Source organism: Canis lupus, chromosome 1 (genome assembly GCF_048164855.1).
Source record: "Canis lupus baileyi chromosome 1, mCanLup2.hap1, whole genome shotgun sequence".
NCBI lineage: Eukaryota > Metazoa > Chordata > Mammalia > Carnivora > Canidae > Canis > Canis lupus.
In genome coordinates, this window is record NC_132838.1 from 82,761,133 (window position 1) to 82,780,537 (window position 19,405).

Here is a 19,405-nt window from a genome sequence, read left to right on the forward strand (position 1 = left end):
AGTCCCACATCAGGCTCCCTGCATGGAGCCTGTTTTCTCTTCCTCTCTCTGCCTGTGTCTCTCCTCTCTCTGTGTCTCTCGTGAATAAATAAATAAAATCTTTTAAAAAATAATCTCCTGATTGAAATTTGTACATACTACCTTGAAGGAAAAAGATCTATAATTAAAAACTATTTTTTTTCAAAACTGCAGAACTAAGTAAGCATAAAAGTAATAAAATAAACTTTCACACGATGTTTTATGTGCTTTTTAAAACATTTACTTCTGAAATCATTAAAGCCCAAAGCTGCATTAAGACTCTGGAGATAAATTAGTCTTATAACCTGGTGCTTTTTTTCCCCCAGCTTTTCTCAAACTGTGGTCCGAGGATAACTGGCACCAGAATCCCCTGGAGTTCTTGTTAAAATGTGAATTCTTGGGCCCAGCCTCAAACCTCTGGGGCAGGAGCCAGGGATTCACATTTTAAACGCATTCCTTAGGTGATTCTTTGTGAACTCGTGAACTAATATTTATTTTCAATGCCATAATCTCTCGATCATTCCACAAGAAACAAAGCTTTAAGTTTCCCAGATACATTCTCCCTCACCTCGATTCTTATCACAATTATTGCTGCCGAACAAGGGCTTCCCTCTGGCTGCGATTTAGTGGCATTCTTGAATATAAGTCATCTCCAGCAGAAAAACTCAGGATGGTTTATGTGTCCTTTAGTTTCAAAAACTTCAGTCTTAATTCTGATTGAGGCCATTACTCATTGACATAAGAATAAAAGGCAGTTTTTGACAATTAGCATCATTAGAATTGTAGCCAAGCAATCAATAAAAAAACCTCTTTGAGTTCACCAGTTGACAGTATTTATTCTGGCAGTAGTTAGTACATCTAAATATTAATTACTCTGTAATATTCGCTGCTGGTTTCGTTGAATGAGGTGGGAGTGGGTCAAATCTACAGACCATTCACAGCCTCCAAATGCAAATAAAGTAGCATTTGTTTGTAGGTGGAATCAAATGATTATAAATGAATGGTGGGCCATCTCCTGGGATTGGACATAAAGGTCCTGTAAACTGAGAATTGTATCAACAAACAGCTGTTGGGAAAATACTATTATGCTGTAATAGCTGCTATTAAAATCCATTAGCAATCTTGATGGCCTGTTTGAATTTGATGCATCATTTGCTCTGAATAGCATTTCTTCCTAAAGTTTTGTGGTAGCATTTATGCAGATTGATAGGCGGTAGCAGGGACATTCTGGGAGATTAATACCGATTACACACTTTGCCTGCGCGGGCTAATCCAGCCCTGAGAAACACTGCAGATACTACAGATTAAGTATCACTGGGGGGAAATAGCGCCGGACGCCCCCAGGGCCTTCTCGCATCCCTTTTGTTTCCATGGCAATCCTTCCTCCGCTAGAAGCGGGTACCGCGTTTCCCACGTTTTAGCGATCTGGGTTTCCCTCCTCCTAGTACCTTTGCCAGATTCTGAGGAGTCCTCCCTCGGGACGTAAACTCGGCCGAAAATATTGGATATCTAAGGAGATTTTTAAAACAAAACAAAAAAAAAAACACCAAAAACCCCGCCTGTGTCGGCAAAGAGAATGCAGCTGTCTCGAGGGTGGAGGGAGCCTGCAAAGGCCTGGGGAGACTGGAGGAGCCCCAGCGGCGGGGAAGGATGGGGCAGTGGCGCCCTCTGGCGGGCGAGCGAAGCGGGAAGCCTCCAGGGGCTGGGTTTGTTTTGTTTTTTTGTTTTTTTTCTTAAGATTTGGTTGATTTATTCATGAGAGACAGAGAAAGAGGCAGAGACACAAGCAGAGGGAGAAGCAGGCTTCATGCAGGGAACCTGATGTGGGACTCAATCCCAGGACCCCGGGATCATGCCCTGAGCCAAAAGCAGATGCTCAACCACTGAGCCACCCAGGCACCTACAACGTGATCAATTTTTTGAAGTACTTTTTAGCCAGATCTCATCCGCACACCTTAAGCCAGTTCCCTCTCAAATTTTGGAGTATGGGACTTCAGGTCTTATAAAGAAGATTTTTATTAGTTGAGAACTTTAGTTTTTCAATGTATGTACTAAAAAAAAAAGTTAATTCTAGAAGTCTTTCCTTTTTTTTTCTTGAAAATTGAGTTCTCTTCTTTAAAACCCCTTTTACCCTACAGCTCAATAGTATCTGCTCAAGTTATAAGTGAAATAGCAAGCCAGCAGTTGTTGGGGTATTTCATTATTTTTAAATGAAATTACATTTTGTATTTAGCATATTATTCTAAAGTGGTTTCTCAGTTGTTTTGGGTTGAGGGACACTGAGTGATAAGGAATGGACACAAATTCAAAACCGCAACTTGTTCCGCAGCTGCTTTCACTGGGTTCAGAGGCTGGGGGTGGGGGTGTGTACAGGCAAGGGAGTCTTCCCAAGTTGTTAAAGAGATTTATGTTGTCAGCTGGTTGATGCCTAAAATAATATTGTGGAGTTCTAAAATTTTCTGTCACAGCTATTCCTCATTGAACACTTTTGGTCAGTTCCATAAGGCCAGTTTGGAAAATGTGAAGAATACATTAGGAACCAGTTTTGAGCACAATGCAAACTTCAGATGTGATTGTGCACAATTTTGTCCTTGAGAAACACTGAGTGGACAGAGAAAATGGCACTTATCAGAGCTTTGTTGGAATTATACAAAATGCACAAGTGTACACGAATGTACACCCAGACACTCACACCAAACACCTGCCTGCTACCTGTGTTCACAGCCATGATGAACCACACCTATCCATGTCTGATTTTAGGGCTTTTGGTCCAATTTCAAATATAGGAACTCAAGCTGCAACAATGCCCATTTCTAGAAGCAAGACTTTAGATGTTTTTCAAGGTAAGTGCCCTATTTATTATAGTATTTATTGACCACTTCATATGTGCACAACCATGCTGCCATTTTTATTGGGTTCCTCTCTTTATAAGTGTGTCTGATGAAGTTGAGAGTGGTGCCCCATCCCTGCTCTTCCAATGAACTCTGGTTTTCACTGTGCAATTTTGCGTTGGGATTTCTTAGGAATGCATGTGGCACCTTCTAGCAGAACTGACCAATGGCTTGGCTAGTGCCTCAGATAGGGTAATTCACTTATTCCTTACAGTGACTCAATGAAGTCGTTACTATTTCCTTATCCTCCTTTTACAGCTGAGGGAACTGCGAACAGAGAAGTGAAGTAAACTATCCCAGGTCATTAAAATACAAATGAACCAAAGATGACCTCTGTATGTTAGCCAGCCCTGTCTCATGAGGTCTGTTCTTGACATCGATAATCTGGTTTCAGCCAAAGTGGATGTTTTATCATCACAGAACAGTGAAGTCACTGTTGGGCCTCAGTCTGTCGATGAACTCTGTTTGGAATATTCTGAAATCTCCATTTCTGTCTACTCACTGCTCAGAGTCCTGTCCTGTGCTCTCTGTTCTTCCCATCATAAATGTCGGGCCCGGCTTGGCCACTGCGCAGAGTCCTGCCCTCCTTTGCATCGCATCACAAGTATTAGCTTTGTGAGGGGGTTTTCTCTGACTTCTCCAGAGAGGTTTCCAGATTCTGTCCCTGCTGTTCCCAGTGCTCTTTGTTCATACCTCTACAAGATGGTTCCGCATTGTGTATGCTTAGCTGCAGTAAGGCTGCAGACTCCCGTGGGCAGGAAACTCGACACATTTTTTATATCGCCATAGTCTGGCACATGGTATTCACTCACCCATCTGTCCATCCATCCATCCATCCATCCATCCATCCATCCATCCTCTCATTTGTCACATCCATTCATTTTCTCATCCATCCATCCATTCAGTCAGTCAGTCAGTCAGTCAGTCACTCACTCATTTGTTAATTCCTTTAATATCCATTGGGCATCTACCATGGGCCCCCAGTATTTCAGGTATCAGGGATAGAGTATGAATGCGACAAAGTTCCCTAATCATCTTGGAGCTGACATTCTGTTGGGGGCAGGGGAGATGGACAACAAAGGAAACAGTTAGACATACAATATGAATTCAGGTTTTCAAAAGTGCATTGGAGAAAAATAAATCAGGGCCAGGGAATACAGAGGGCCTTCAATAAATATCTAATAAATACTTGAATGAATAAAGCAAGATACATACCGAGGTAAAAAAGGAATGAGAAGGAATGACATAAATCTTTAACAGGATTTTAAGAACCAAAGTAATCGATTTATGAAATGTCCTACAGAATTGGTCAAATTGAAGGCAAGTATATGACCTGCTGGGATAGTGCTTCAAGCATTCAATGGAAGGAAATAACAAGAGGGGTTTGGCTTCTAAAATCTAGCAAGAAGCTGAGTTACTGTTAGAACTACTTAAAAGTACTTAAAAAGAAATATGGTCATGTTTGCCTGCATGAAGAGAAAAGTCCACGATTCATTAGGATATGCTAGAGTGTTTCTCTGTAAACAGTAAGGCTGGAATGTCTTGGGACATTTTAATTCATGAGTAAAAGAGTGAAAGTTGACAGGGGTCATGGTAATGTGTCTGGGACTGGCCTGTTAGTCTGCTTTCTCTTTGCCAGATCAGCAGGTCCTCTGTAGTCCCAACTTGGGTCAATCGGGAAGCTAGCTTCCCTGCATATTCATTCACATGTGCATCCTTCCCACTGCAAAGGGCTGGCTTTTTTTTTTTCTTAAGGAATTTGGTATTAGGAAGAGTGGCTGGCAATAGTGCATGTTGGGAACAATTCCAGATTCTTGAGTCATGACACTCGAGTTCCAATTCTATCTTTTGCCTGTTAATGGCCACGTGACCTTTTATAGGTTTGGAATCTGAAACATGACTAGTCACTGATCCATGATTCTCAACCCTGATGTCACATTGGAATCACTGAGGCAGCTTTAAAACACTACTGGTGCTTGGGTCTACCCCTTGCCATTTGGATCAAAATCTCAGGGGAGAGGTGAGCACAGAGAGGCACGGTGGTCATTATTCAGAAAGAACTCTCAGGACTTCTAACCATCCAGAATGGAGAACTCTTGAATCATCTATTTTGTAAAGTTCCTTATTAACTCATGAGAGAGAATAAGAGTGCTTTTATTTTGTTGCTGCCCAAACATAGGTTTATATAAACAGATTGCTCTCAGTTCTAATGTAATTTTGTAGGTTCGGTTTAATTGCATCCTTTAGTAAGAAATATATGTAAAAGCGTATCTTTTAAAAAGTAACACTTTCAAGGGTGCCTGGATAGCTTAGTCGCTTAAGCGTCTGCCTTTGGCTCAGGTCATGATCCCAGGGTCCTGGAATCGAGCCCCGCATCAGGCTCCCTCTCATAGGGAGTCTGCTTCTCCCTCTCCTCCCCATTCTTGCTGTCTCTCTCTCTTTCAAGTAAATGAATAAAATCTTTTTTTTTTTAAAGTAACACTTTCTTTAGCATTAATGGATCTAAATGTTTCATTAGATGATGTCAAAAGCTACAGTTGTCTTTTTTCACTAGAACTTTCTGAGGAGGCCCAATGACTCTCTTCAAGCACTCTCAAAGATTCAGCAGCCCAATCTTTTGGTTATTGGACTCTGGAGTCAGTATGCCTGACTCCAAATCCTCAATTATCACTTTTAAAGCATGTGATCTTGGGAAAGTTATTTAACTTTTCTGTGCCTCAGTCTTCTCCCTCTTGTAGATTGGGGAAGATATTAATATCGATATTAACCTGTCCAAAGGATTATTCTGAGTAATAAATTAACCCATGCTATATGTTCAAAGCAATGACTGCCTGTTGTAAGCACTCAGATCTTCCTTGTTGTTGTCAACATTCTATTTGGAGATCCAAAGCAAATAAGAAAAGGTTTAAAAAGAAAATTTACCTCTGTATAAGGGGAAAACTGTCCAGTAGACCTATCCAAAGGTAGACTGAGCCAGCTGCATTGGTGACAACTTTCCCATCTGCACAAGCGTTCATAACCACTTGGCAGAATGAGGTAGAACAAATTTAATAATTGTGTGGGTGATTGATCTAAGTGGCCTTTAGGGCGTATCTCAAACTCACCATTTAACTTTGCTCTCAGTTGAATTCTAAATTTACATGATTCTAGGAAGAATCCAACCAATCCACCTCTCTTGAGGAGAGAGAAATTTTCAGAGAAAAATTTTTTTCCCTTAAGGTCTTGATTTGATAGCTCTCTACATTTCACTTGAGTAGGAGAAAAGTCCACTGTATCAAAAACCACCACTATTTTTTTGATTAATTGAGTTTTGTAAAGAATATGATCTGGATATTCGTATTTTCTTGATTATCTAGCCAAATCTATTTAGTTATTCATTTGGGCTGGAGTCTGGAGGGATCGGTAAGAATTTCTAGTAATAATATTTTTTACAAGAGACTTTTTCAAAGATGGTGATTTAAACAACCAATGTTTTGCCACATTCCACCAGAGATTTCTCAGGTGTGCTTCCCAAGGAGACACAGATCTAAAGTTCTTCTGCTTTCTGTGACAAGGGCAGAGGAGAATCTAAAGTACAAGGAACAATCACTGAGTTGACTGTGACAAATGATGGCTTACTCTTTAAAAGCAAAATATAAAATGGAAAGCATTTTTATTCACAGCAACTTTCCAAAATAAAATCCATTGGCACTGAGCCCAGAAGAAACACAAACTTAGGTTTTTAATCCCAGGCCTTTCTCCTGACTCTAAATTTTAGTAACTCCATTGATGAATATCAGTGTTATTGACCTTACTAAGGTTTCTGTGTGTGTGTGTATGTGTGTGCGTGTGTGTGTGTGTGTATATACACCCTAGGGAGTTGCTGCCATCTGTCAGTGAAGAATATCTAGCATTCTTGCAAAGAACAGCTGTTTGTATCCATCCAGACTGTTTAGCAGAGTGCATGAGAAGAGGCTATTTGGGAGGCAGGAGGAAAGTTCAACTTTTGCATTATGTGTATGTTATGGGTTTACATTTAGGTGGGCTAATGTGTGGAGCCAATAAGCTTGGCAAATTGATCCAGCAGGGACCTTCTGTTGAACATTAATCATTTCTTCCTTGAACTTTCTACTTGCTTCCTAGTACAGCTCAGTAAATAACAATGCACGTCTGTGTCTTTCCCGTTTTGTAGCAGAGACTATCCTTTGGGTAAGCATTAGCAATGTCTAAATTGTATTTTTAGATCCAGCCTTTAATTAATATCTAGTCACATAAAGATATCTTGTGAAGGGTATCATACAGCTCTCTTGGTTTTCACATCAGGACCTCAAACTCAATGAGGCAAATGTGAACTTGTCCCCTTCTCCCTAATCCTATTGCCACTGGCTTAGTTCGGTGCCTTGTCTTGTCTTTTCTAGAATATAGCAATTAGGACTGAAACTAGCCCATGGGTGGCTTTGTGCAAATTAGGGTAAGGCTCCTTCCTTTGGCTGAGAGCCCCATCCTGCAAAATGACTTTGTGAGTTGGTCACTTTGTGAGTGACTGGATTTCAAAGCCCATCTCCCCTGGTGTTGGATACTCTGGCTCAGAGCACAACCTGCAAGCTGTGGCCCTGGTAGGGAGCTTTTGTGGGGCCATCCACATGTAACTGGCTTTCGACCTTGAATACAAATCATCTGAGTGCCCTTCACATTCAAAAGTGTGGAGGTTCCTCAAGAAGTTAAAAATAGAGCTACCCTATGACCCAGCAATTGCACTACTAGGTATTTCCCAAAGATACAGATGTAGTGAAACGCCAGGACACCTGCACCCCAGTGTTCATAGCAGCAATGTCCACAATAGCCAAACTGTGGAAGGAGCCATCATGCCCTTTGACAGATGAATGGATAAAAAAAGATGTGGTCTATATACACAATGGAATATTACTCAGCCATCAGAAAGGAGGAGTACCCATCATTTGCTTTGATGTGGATGGAACTGGAGGGTATTGTGCTGAGTGTAATAAGTCAGTCGGAGAAGGACAATCATCACGTAGTTTCACTCGTACGGGGAATATAAGAAACAGTGAAAGGGACTATAAGGGAAAGGAGGGGAACTGAGTGAGAAAAATTAGAGAGGGAGACAAATCATGAGACTGTTAACTCTGGGAAACAAAGGGTTGCAGAAGGGGAGGTGGTCAAGGGGTTGGGGTGCCTGAGTGATGGGCACTGAGGAGGGTACTTGATGGCATGAGCAATGGGTGTTATACTATATGTTGGCAAATCAAACTTAAATAAAAACAAATGAAGAAAAAAATAAAACAAAAAACAACTGCAAATCTGACCATACCCTGCTCCCTTCTTAAAATCCTTAAGTGGCTTTCCATATTTTTCCAGTGAAAGTAAACCTGCCCTGCATGGCGCACAAGGTCACTTAACTTATGATCCTGGTGCCAACTTGTACTTCCTCAAATATCAGGATTCCTTCTCATTATCCTAGGGGAAGAAGGCCTTCCTGGTGATATGAAAAATCAGGCCATTGACCAGCATTCCTAGCACCAGACAGGTGAAGAGTATGGAGAGAGAAGGGTGGGAATTAAGGAAGACCAAAGAGTCTTCAAACAATCCCACTACCCTTCCACCACCCAGGGGTTTATTGTCATTGTTAAGAACAGCTGTTTTAGGAATTCCCTCAAGGGATCCCTGGGTGGCGCAGCGGTTTAGCGCCTGTCTTTGGCCCAGGGCGTGATCCTGGAGACCTAGGATTGAATCCCACATCGGGCTCCTGGTGCATGGAGCCTGCTTCTCCCTCTGCCTGTGTCTTTGCCTCTCTCTCTCTCTCTGTGACTATCATAAATAAATAAAAATTAAAAAAAAAAAAAGGAATTCTCTCAAGAATCCATTTCTTAAGGGGACTGGTTGATTTTCTTCCCTTAAAGAATCTTCTTCCCACATCTAAGAACTGACCTTTTTATGGAAACCTGTGTAGTAAAGCAGAGGGCAGAGCTTTGTAGTTGATAGAACTGAGTTTGAAGGGAAGTTCTTCTGACTACCTGTATGACATTAGGCAAGTTGCTAGTCTCTGCTGAGCCTCAGTCTCCTCACCTTATAAAATGGGAAAGATAATAGAATTATTGTGGAAGATAAATTGAGATAATGTGTGTTTAAAAGTCTAGTATGATTCCTGGCACATTGAAGATTCCATAGACCCTAACTTTTGCATTCATTAGGATTCTGGTTTTAAAGACAGAATACCAATATGACTCTAGTAAAGAAAAATAAATTTTAAAATAATAAATAAAATTTTTGAATGGGAAAGGTTTCATTGGCTCATATTATGAAGTTGTGGACTGTCTTCCACCTCTTAGTTTTGTTTCCCTCTGAGTGTTTCTTATTCTCCCCTTCTGGGCATAGGGGCTCTCAACTGTTCTGGACACTATCAGAGCAAAGAGCTTCTCTCCCTAAGCTCAGAAGGACATTAGTTGTTACTTGTAGGGACACATGCCTCTTCCCTTACCTGCCACCTGGGGTAGTGAGAGTAAGCTATTATCATTAGTTCAGCTTGGATCACCTGCCCATTCCTGTGGCCAGAGAGAGGGATCTGCTTACAAAAAGAGAGAAAAGATGCTGAGAAGACAAAAAAGCAACAGGTACCTACTACTGTTTTCCTCTTTGCTAGAAGGTAGAACTATAAGCCAAAATCAGGACTCACCAAAGCAATGGCTACAGGTTCTTAGGAAGGTAACCTGGTGGAAGAGTCTGGAGCTTGACCTGTGAACCTCCCCAGAAGAACAGCGTCCTCTATGTGAAACTGACCCACCTGTAAGGGACCAACTAAAGAGATTCATCCAGGCATATTATAGGCAGCATCCTTTGATCTGCTCTCTGCAAACAAGATCCAAGACAGAGTGGTTTGGAGCCCTTGCACATGGATGAGGCCTAGTGGTGGTAAATGTGTGGTGAGAGCTCTCAAGTCAGAATGTCTTTCCCAAGCAGGATGAAGCAAACAGGGGCTCATGCTGGGTGTAGGAGTAGCATATAGGGAAAGAAAGAAAGATACTATCCACCAAGCAGGGAACATTGTGGGAACTTGGATGACAATGCTAGGATATGTCTTTGTAAACTACGTTAACAGTTTAAGCGAATTCAAATTTAATTCCATACAAGATTTACAGCAGGATGAGTAGGGGGGCTGCTTTGTTTTAAAGCTGAGCGGGCAAGAGGAGTGATTAGGAACATCTGTGGATAGGCATAGCAATGTCACACACAAAATCCCCATCTGTATAATCCTCCAAGTCCTGAGACCTTTGCTCTCAAGCCTACTGCCAGTGAGGTATCTCTCCACTAATGGAAGTCTTCTGTGTTCCATCTTTTATTCCAGAAGGAATTTCTCCTAATCACTCATTTAGCACTTTTAACTTCAACTTCTTTTATTGCTTTGACCTTGGAACGTTTGGTTTGCCTAGTTTAAGTCTTACAAGATGTTTACCAACTGAATAAATGGCTGTAATAACACAGGCTCTGAACTTGGCATAGGAGACACAGCTGCAGAGTTTTTTTTCTTGTTTGGGTAGATAATGACTTGCATTTCATTCAGAAGGAACTGACTGTTTAACAAATGAGTTGCTAAAGGCAGCTCAGTTAACTCTCCTAACCACAAGTGCTTATTGGTTGCACTTAGACAAACTTGGGCATGTTATCCAGACTCCACCGTATAGAGCAAAGACAATCTCATAGTTCTTTCTATTATTCTCTCATTGTCCCTTTATCTAGTTTTTAAATTACAAAATATACATGCTTGTTTTTATTAAGAGCAATGGCATGAAATATATAAAGAAACATGCACTCCCACACCCTCAATTACCTTGCCCAGTGAAATTAAAATGAACAAATTCTATGTTACACAATCACATAAAGACATATATATGGAAATATGTATATATGGAATATATGCTTTTCTCAGTGTTAACAGTAGGATCATACCATATACATTATTCCATAATTTTCTCTTTTTTTGGTCTCTAACCAGTATGTCAAGGAAAGATCTATATCTAACTCAGTCTTTTAAATCAAATCATATTCCTTTCCATGGTTGGATGGGGCATGACTGTCCTATTACAGGGAGAGATTGTCCCCACAGAGGGACAGTCAGACTATTTCTAAATTTTTGTGTCTATAAAACAAGGCTGTGTTAACTATATATATAGTTATAGGATAGTTTCTCAAACTACTATTGACTCATAGCTATGTCTATTTTTAATAATAATGTCAGATTATTTTCCAAAATTGTTGTAATCTATACTTTTACCAGCTTTATTTGAAAAAACAGTTTTCCTGTATCTTTAGCAGCCCTAAATTTTCTTTCTCTTTAAAATTTTGACATCCAATAGTAAAACTGGTATCTCATTTTTGCTTAATTTGATTTTTCCTTGATTTCTTGTGAGATTGAACTGCCTTTTATATATTCATTAACTATTTACTTTTTTAAAATTTATTTATTCATGATAGACATAGAGAGAGAGAGAGAGAGGCAGAGACACAGGCAGAGGGATAAGCAGGCTCCATGCCGGGAGCCCGACACGGGACTCGATCCCGGGACTCCAGGATCGCACCCTGGGCCAAAGGCAGGCGCTAAACCGCTGAGCCAACCAGGGATCCCCCATTTACTTTTTTTTCTCTTCTCAATTGCAAGTTTATTTCTTTTGGACATTTTTCAATGGAGTTATTTACCTTTTTTCTTAATGATTTTTTGGAAGGTTATGTATGTTAGAGATTAATATTTCCTTGTCACAGTACTACAGATAATTTTCCCAGTCCATTATTTATCTTTTGACTTTGTTTATGACATGTTAACACATAGTTCTTGGGCAGCCCTGGTGGCTTAGCGGTTTAGCGCCACCTTCAGCCCAGGGTCCCACTCAGGCTCCCTGCATGGAGCCTGCTTCTCCCTCTGCCTGTGTCTCTGCCTCTCTGTGTCTTTCAGGAATAAATAAAATCTTTAAAACACACACACACACACACACACAGTTCTTAAATACTTAAATTTTATGTAGTCAAATATGTCTCTTTTGCCTCATGGTCTTGGAATATTTTAGTATTTTAAGCTCTATTGAATACAGTATTATAAGATAGTCTCTTTGATTTTCAAGTAGTTTTTTTAATCCAGTGTTTTTATATTTCTATCTTTAATCCATCTGGAATTGAATTTTAGCATTCATTCTTCCAAAGGGTATCAATTATGTTTACACAATTTATTAGTCAAAACGTTCATTTTCCACTGAGTTTGAAATACCACACTTGTTGCATATTAAGTTCATATATATGCTTTCTGGATTCTGGATTCTGGATTCTGGTTTGTGACTAGCTGGTGCTGTTAGCTGGCATCTATTCCAGGACACTATTTTTGTGATGGTACCAAGCATATCTCAGCAACATCAGGAGAGAGCCCTACTATAATACTGTAGTTTAGCAAAGAATCACATAAAGGAAAACATAGCCTTGTGATAGTTGAGAACTAATACTTTTTTAAAAATTCCATATTTATCTTCGCTTTTGCAAGACGATGAAATGGTAAAACAAAGCTCATTTAACTCAAAACCCACTTCACAAAATTAAAGACTTCAGTTGGCTTGTATTTATATAGAGCAGGAACCATTAAATACAACATATGATATGACTTTAACCTCTTTATGTTTATAATAACAATCTACCCGAATCATGGCAGATCAGCTTATGTTCTCCAATTTATCTCATCTATCTCTAGCATATATCAAATATCTAGTTTAGCTTACAGAATTACCATGAACATCTCTGTGCATTACATGCATTAGACATATAAGAGAAAAATCTTGTCATGTCTTTCAAATATAAAAATAATCCCACTAGAAATCATTTGAGTTTGTTTTAGAACAGGCTGAGGGTCTCAACAGGTGTGGAAGAGGAGGAAGAAAATTACAAGTAGAAGAACAACTAAACCAAAATTGCAATAGCAGAGATTTATAATGCATCACATTTTAATTGATCTCTGGGGTTTTTTGTTTTGTTTTGTTTTTTTTGATCTCTGGGTTTTTTATTGGAACACTTTCCCTACCTCATTCACATTATCTGACAAACTTTTGGTCATCCTCAGGACCTGAGAACTAATACTGTTAACATATTTCATCTAAAAACTCAACTAATGGAAAACCGATTACCTATAGCTACAATTCATCTATAGGCCATATTTGTATGTGAGCAGCAAATGTATCATACTGAATGGAATATCCTGGATCATGCACATAGATTACTTCAAAAATTTTTATGCGTATAACCTGAATCATCAAGGCTTGACTAGAAATCCACAGCTCCAGCTCCAGAAAAAGAATTCATTTGGTATAAAGTTCAAACCTCACTAATTTTGATAAATGCAGAAAAAGCCAACATGAGTAACTAAAATGTGAATTAGAGATTATTTTTTAAATTAAAATAAGCTTTCTAACTTCCAGAAACATAGAAAGCTTGAATCAGCCAACAGATAACCTGATAATGAGAGGAAATTTGGGCATCTACCTTGGTCACTAGCTAAGAGAGATGCCTAGTTAAATGCAAAAATTTTAATTAATTGCAAAAATGTTTAATTACATATAAAGGTTTTTATAAAAAACTGTTTTTACATAAAACATTTTTCTTGCCATTTGGGAACCACTAAATGTTTTCACTGAGAAAGCAAATGTAAATTTTGAGCAGCCCACCATTTGAATTAATTAGTAGAGTTTATATTAATGAGCTTTTATATTAATGCCTTTGGGTCTCTCCTTTGAATCGACTCATGTTGGTGGTCAACTAGATGACCTTTTAATGCTTAATTCTATATTTATCTCAGCATGTAATTGGAAATGATCTCTGCTCTTTTCATTGAACAATGGATATTCAGTATTTAACATTTTATTGAGAAATAGTCCAGGTCTGTGATCCCTCATCTGCAATTCTGAAATCCAGAAAGCTCTAAAAACCCTAAGGTTTTTGAAAATCTTTGATAGCAAACTCTGACCTGGTACTTATAGTCTTTATCCTACTATATACAGTTTGTTGCATAAATATTTGTGTGTCTGGGGGGGCAGCCCTTATATATTATACATTGCATGCATCATATATCATATTACCTTTCCCAAATAAAAAAATCTGAATTATAAATTAAATAAATTATATTTTTAGGGATTTCTGATAAGAAATTATAGGCTTATATTTGGGAAAGACTTCATGGAATTTTTTGTTGCCATTATTAATGATGGCATTAAAGAATATTAGTAGTATCACTTATTACTTAGTGAGTAGACACCTCTTTAAACTGAGAGCTTGAGGCTAGAATTCTTCACTTTGAGACACTGAAAGACTGAGCTGTATTCAATACAGCTAGTATCCCAACCAGGAAATTTCAGCATTTACTTTACTATCTTCTGTAAATTTGCCCATGAGATTTTTCTCTTCAGCTGTGGGTCCCCATTTCATTCCTGCAAGTTCGTATTCTTTGCAGAAAATAGGATTATATACAAAGTCACATCTTAGCTCTGTACCCACAAGTATCTTCTTAAAGACAGAGAGGTAGATAATTTTGCTCTTGGTTTCTTTGAGGCACTTTGAAGCACTTGTCTTTCCTGAGGATAAGAATAATGGAGGGATCCCTGAGTGGCGCAGCGGTTTAGCGCCTGCCTTTGGCCCAGGGCGAGATCCTGGAGACCCGGGATTGAATCCCACGTCGGGCTCCCGGTGCATGGAGCCTGCTTCTCCCTCTGCCTGTATCTCTGCCTTTCTCTCTCTCTCTGTGTGACTGTAATAAATAAATTTAAAAATCTTAAAAAAAAAGTGAAGAATAATGGAATTTCCTAAGGAGTCCATTCATGTCATTTGGTCAAGGTCTTTAAACACTTTGCTGCTTCATATCTCAGTTGCCTCCTTATAAAATGGGCTCAGATGCCAGCTCTCCCCATTTCAAAGGGTGACTATAAGGCTCTGATGAAATCATATACAAAGGGCTGTGAAAGGTAAAATGTGACCTGTGACCTATGATGACTTCAACTTCCCCCTACAAATACCTTCCCAAAGCAAAGTACCTTGCCTTCTGAAATGTGATGGTCTACAATGCTTAACGTTCAGAGTTCTAAACAGAGGTTACCTAGAGTTGGGCCCACAGAGGAAGAAGGAGAAGGACAAAAGCCAGGATGACTCTGAATTGGCCCTGAAATACAGCTCTCAAGTCCCAGGAAGGTTTAGAACAAAGTTGTCACTTAGGAACCTGCCATATTCAGAGAGTGTCACTGAGCTTGCAGACTTGCAGTGGTTAAATCAATAGTTAATGATGTTCGTCATGTAATTTGAGCCTCTAGTTTGTTTATGCTAGACCAACTTTATCCATACTCCAAACAAATTATCTCTTATAATTACCAGCCCGAAGATAAATCTCTAAATGTTTTTCTGATGATAGTGCTGTGGTTGGCAGGTGTTAAAAGTGCCTCCCAGGGACAAAGATTGAAGATGAGCTTGCTCCCGAAAATCCTTCAGGCGAGGATGTTGAGCTTTCTATCCTGCCATGTGCAAAGGAGCCTTGTATGGTGCCCCGTTAATGAAATCTAATAGGCAAAGGTCATATATCTTTACAAAGAAAAATGCAAAGCTTGTATGTGATAAATGGGCTCCATGGGGCTGAGTGGACGAGGTTTGGTGAGAAAATCTGTGTTTAAACATCGGTTCGGTTTCTCGCCGATATTTATGCCTTAAATATCTCCTTGTAGTGATTCTCCTCACCTGGTAGAATGGTTAAAATAAATACAAAACCAAGAAATTTATGTGTCTTTAGTGCTTTGAACCAAAGTGACTGGTCATCAGTTAACATTAAACATTAACCACCAGAACCAACAGTGTGCATTAGAGAAAAGCTATGGATCCTTAAAGAAATCTTTTTTGTTTTTTAACTACCTAATAACAATGTGCTTTTAAAGTCCTTTAAAGGAAGAGGTCTTAAAATCTGTATGCTTTGATTACTGCCATCAGAACACTAAACAGTGCATGTAAATGTGCAAGATTTTATCTAAAGTTTGTACTGTTTAGAGATACACTGAAAACCAAGGTGCATAGGCTAAAAATGCAAGAATAAGTTAAATCTGGAATTACAAAGAGTTAAAGAAATCAGATATTGTTGAATTGAATCGCTGCTGGTTTTAGGAGAAGTTACCAGTTCATTTGCTGTAGTTGTACTGCTGAGCTAAGAGACAGTTCAATAAATCAACTCAAGCTTGATGGATTCTTCAATTCATTAAAATGAGTGCGTGGAAGAGAAAAGAAATCTCTTAGTATTCCCTCTTTGACAAAAGGGTATGCAAAGAGCCTGAATGGATGAATGGTTGATTAATTTTGCCAGAAATTTTCTTGACAGCAGGAAATGTGTTTTTGCATTACTCTGTTTGCCTGGGATTTATTTGGTAGAATATGAATTATTGCATGTAAATTTGTACCTGAGGCTATGTTGCTAAAGTAGATAGCTCCTGGTGAGGTTTCTGACTATGGGACCTGTAATATTTTTGTATGGTCTTGTACTCTACACCCTTACGGGTTGCCCTATAGCAGTTATATAAATGTCTACTCTCACTGATATTAGTAGTAAAGTCAAGCACTGCCAGTGATTCAATATTGAGCTTGGTTTGAGTGATCATCTGTGCCCCTCTCAAGAAAGGATGGTGCTAGAGGCAACCAACTGCCAAAGCTTGATAATTCCTAGACTCATCAACCTGGCAGTTTACTTATAGACTCTTACCTTTAAATAAGGAAGAGAAGGCACAAGGTATCCCCTCCCCTTGTGCTTCTATTTATAATAAGCCTACAAATAAGCATGTTTCTTAGTTTTATCTCATCAAGAAGGGATACAGCTACACAGGAAAAGACCTAGGCCTCTCTTGATGACAGCTGAACGTCATGAGAATAGAAATAGGGATAGACTCTCTACCTTCCACTTCATACTCTTCCCATAAATTATGATGCTCTGCCACACATGTGACTTTTTCTGGGTCATTGTGGAGGGTAGGATGGCTTATGGTTCTGGGAAGTTGGTGATGCTATAAATGCTTCCATTTAGACCTCCTCTGCTGCCATGTTCAGATCCAAACACCGGAAAGCTTAAGGCTCAAGCCAGTCATAAATTACATAGCAACTTCCTATTCATTTTGTTCTTCTAGGAGTTAGCATGACGACTTCCTCTTTCTTTTAGATACCAGACCAGAGATTATCTATGGCATAAGGTGCATCATACAATATTTTTCCTAACTTTGCAGTATGTGTATTTTTTTCACACACCAAGTCTCTTGAGTGCTTACCACCACAGTGCTTATATTATTTCTGAAAGTAATTGTACAGAGAAATTCTCTTAAAATTTTTCAAGTGCTGGGACCCCTCGGTGGCTCAGTTGGTTGGGCATCTGAGTCTTGATGTTGGCTCAGGTTGTGATCTCAGGGTCCTGAGATCAAACCCTATGTTGGGCTCCATACTCAGTAGGGAGTCTGCTTCTCTCTCTCTCCCTCTCCCTTTGCTCCTCCCTGCCCCCCCCCACCATGCACACTCTTTCTCTAAAATAAATGAATAAATAAATCTTATAAAGTTTTCAAATGTGCATGTACACACACACATTACTAATCCTTGAGGCTACAAAATAATTTCATGAACTATCTAAATCTGGCTTCTGATATTTCCTCCTTAGATTACAATAGGAGAGGACACCTGAATGGCTCAGTGGTTAAGCATCTGCCTTCAGCTCAGGTCGTGATCCCGGGGTCCTGGGATCGAGTCCCACATCGGGCTCCCCACAGGGAGCCTGCTTCTCCCTCTGCCTGTATATCTGCCTCTCTCTGTGTCTCTTATGAATAAGTAAATAAAATTAAAAAAAAAAGATTAGGAGAATGAAAAGTGATTAAAAGAAGGACGATATTAAATTTTAAAAAAGGGGGATCCCTGGGTGGCTCAGTGGTTTAGCGCCTGCCTTTTACCCAGGGCACGATCCTGGAGTTCTGGGATCAGGTCCTGCGTTGGGCTTCCAGCATGGAGCCTGCTTCTCCCTCCTCCTGTGTCTCTGCCTCTCTCTCTCTATCATAAATAAATAAATAAATAAATAAATAAATAAATAAATAAATCTTTTTTAAAAAATTAATTAGGGATCCCTGGGTGGCGCAGCGGTTTGGCGCCTGCCTTTGGCCCAGGGCGTGATCCTGGAGACCCGGGATCAAATCCCACGTCGGGCTCCTGGTGCATGGAGCCTGCTTCTCCCTCTGCCTGCGTCTCTGCCTCTCTCTCTCTCTCCTCTCTGTGCATTCTCATAAATAAATAAATAAAATCTTTAAAAAAAAAATTAATTAATTTAAAAAAGATTAGGAGAATGAGAAGTGATTAAAAGAAAGACGATATTAAATTAGTTTCCTTTTCTGTTCTTATCAGACACAGCATTCAACCTTAAATGAGGACAAATTGCATATACAAATGTACTAGAACAAAGCTCAGAAAATCTTGGTTCCAGTTCCTACTCTACCATCAAATAACTATATGTGCAATTGGGAGTATTCCTGAAGCTTCTTGAGTCTCAACTTGCACACCCATGACATGTAAATCACTAATTTTTATCTTACTACCAGCTAGAAAGTTGGTAAACATTGATTAAGATTACATTGAGCATGTATAGAAAACCCAACTTTGCTCTATCGACATAAAATTTGCTCTCCCCTTGTGTCATAACACTTAAAGTTTGGGTTCTTTGCATGTTAACCTTTGTTCAAAGATTGCTTTCTAGGATGGTGCAGCCTAATAGGCGATCCTAAAGCCACCCATGGTCAGTCTTCTAGTTACTTCTGCTATTTCCCAGGCCTTTGCTTCCAGGAGTCCAGTTTGTTGGCCTCCCTCAGCTCTTTTGGTGTCTCAGTGACTTAATTTTCAGCCACCATGAAAAAAACCCTAATTTCAATAAAAAGAGAAGCCCTATTTCTAAAATGTAAAAGTAATGATTTGGAAAAAGAAAAAAAGACTTTATCTTGAAGCAGCCTCTGCTCCTGCAAATATCCAGTTCTATTATTATAATTACTTTGTAGGTTCTCATAAACTATAGGTTTGTTAGATTCTCTGATTGTAACAGAAACCCAACTTGAATTCGCTTAAGGTAAACAAGACATTAATGGCTCTGCCTTTGTAAGTGATAATTTTGGGTAAACCTAGCTTCTTATACTCTTGGACTCAAAGTCAAACTATATCACCAGAGCTTATCTCTTTTTCTCTACCTCTTGCCACTGTGTTTCCCAGTGTTGCCCTCATTCTCAGGTAGCTCTCTCCATGATTCCTCAAGATGGCCATGGGCAGCTCCAAACTTACAGTAAGCCTTAGATCTCAATATCTCAGAGGAAGAGAGAGCTTCACAAAACTCCTATGAAGGAGTTGACCTAGGTCACATCTCATTCCTGAAATCATTATGTGGCCAAGTAGGTGTAGTGCAACTTGGCCAGGTCTGAGTCACCTGCCACACCTAGAGCTCAGCT

The 19,405-nt window shown here is 39.5% G+C and overlaps 1 protein-coding gene across 5 annotated transcripts in view; it reads left to right on the top strand.

Moving 5' to 3' along the window:
* Window positions 1-19,405, top strand: part of PRUNE2 (prune homolog 2 with BCH domain) — a 256,690-nt gene that overhangs the window by 130,291 nt on the left and 106,994 nt on the right. The gene's annotated exons all lie outside the window — the stretch shown is intronic.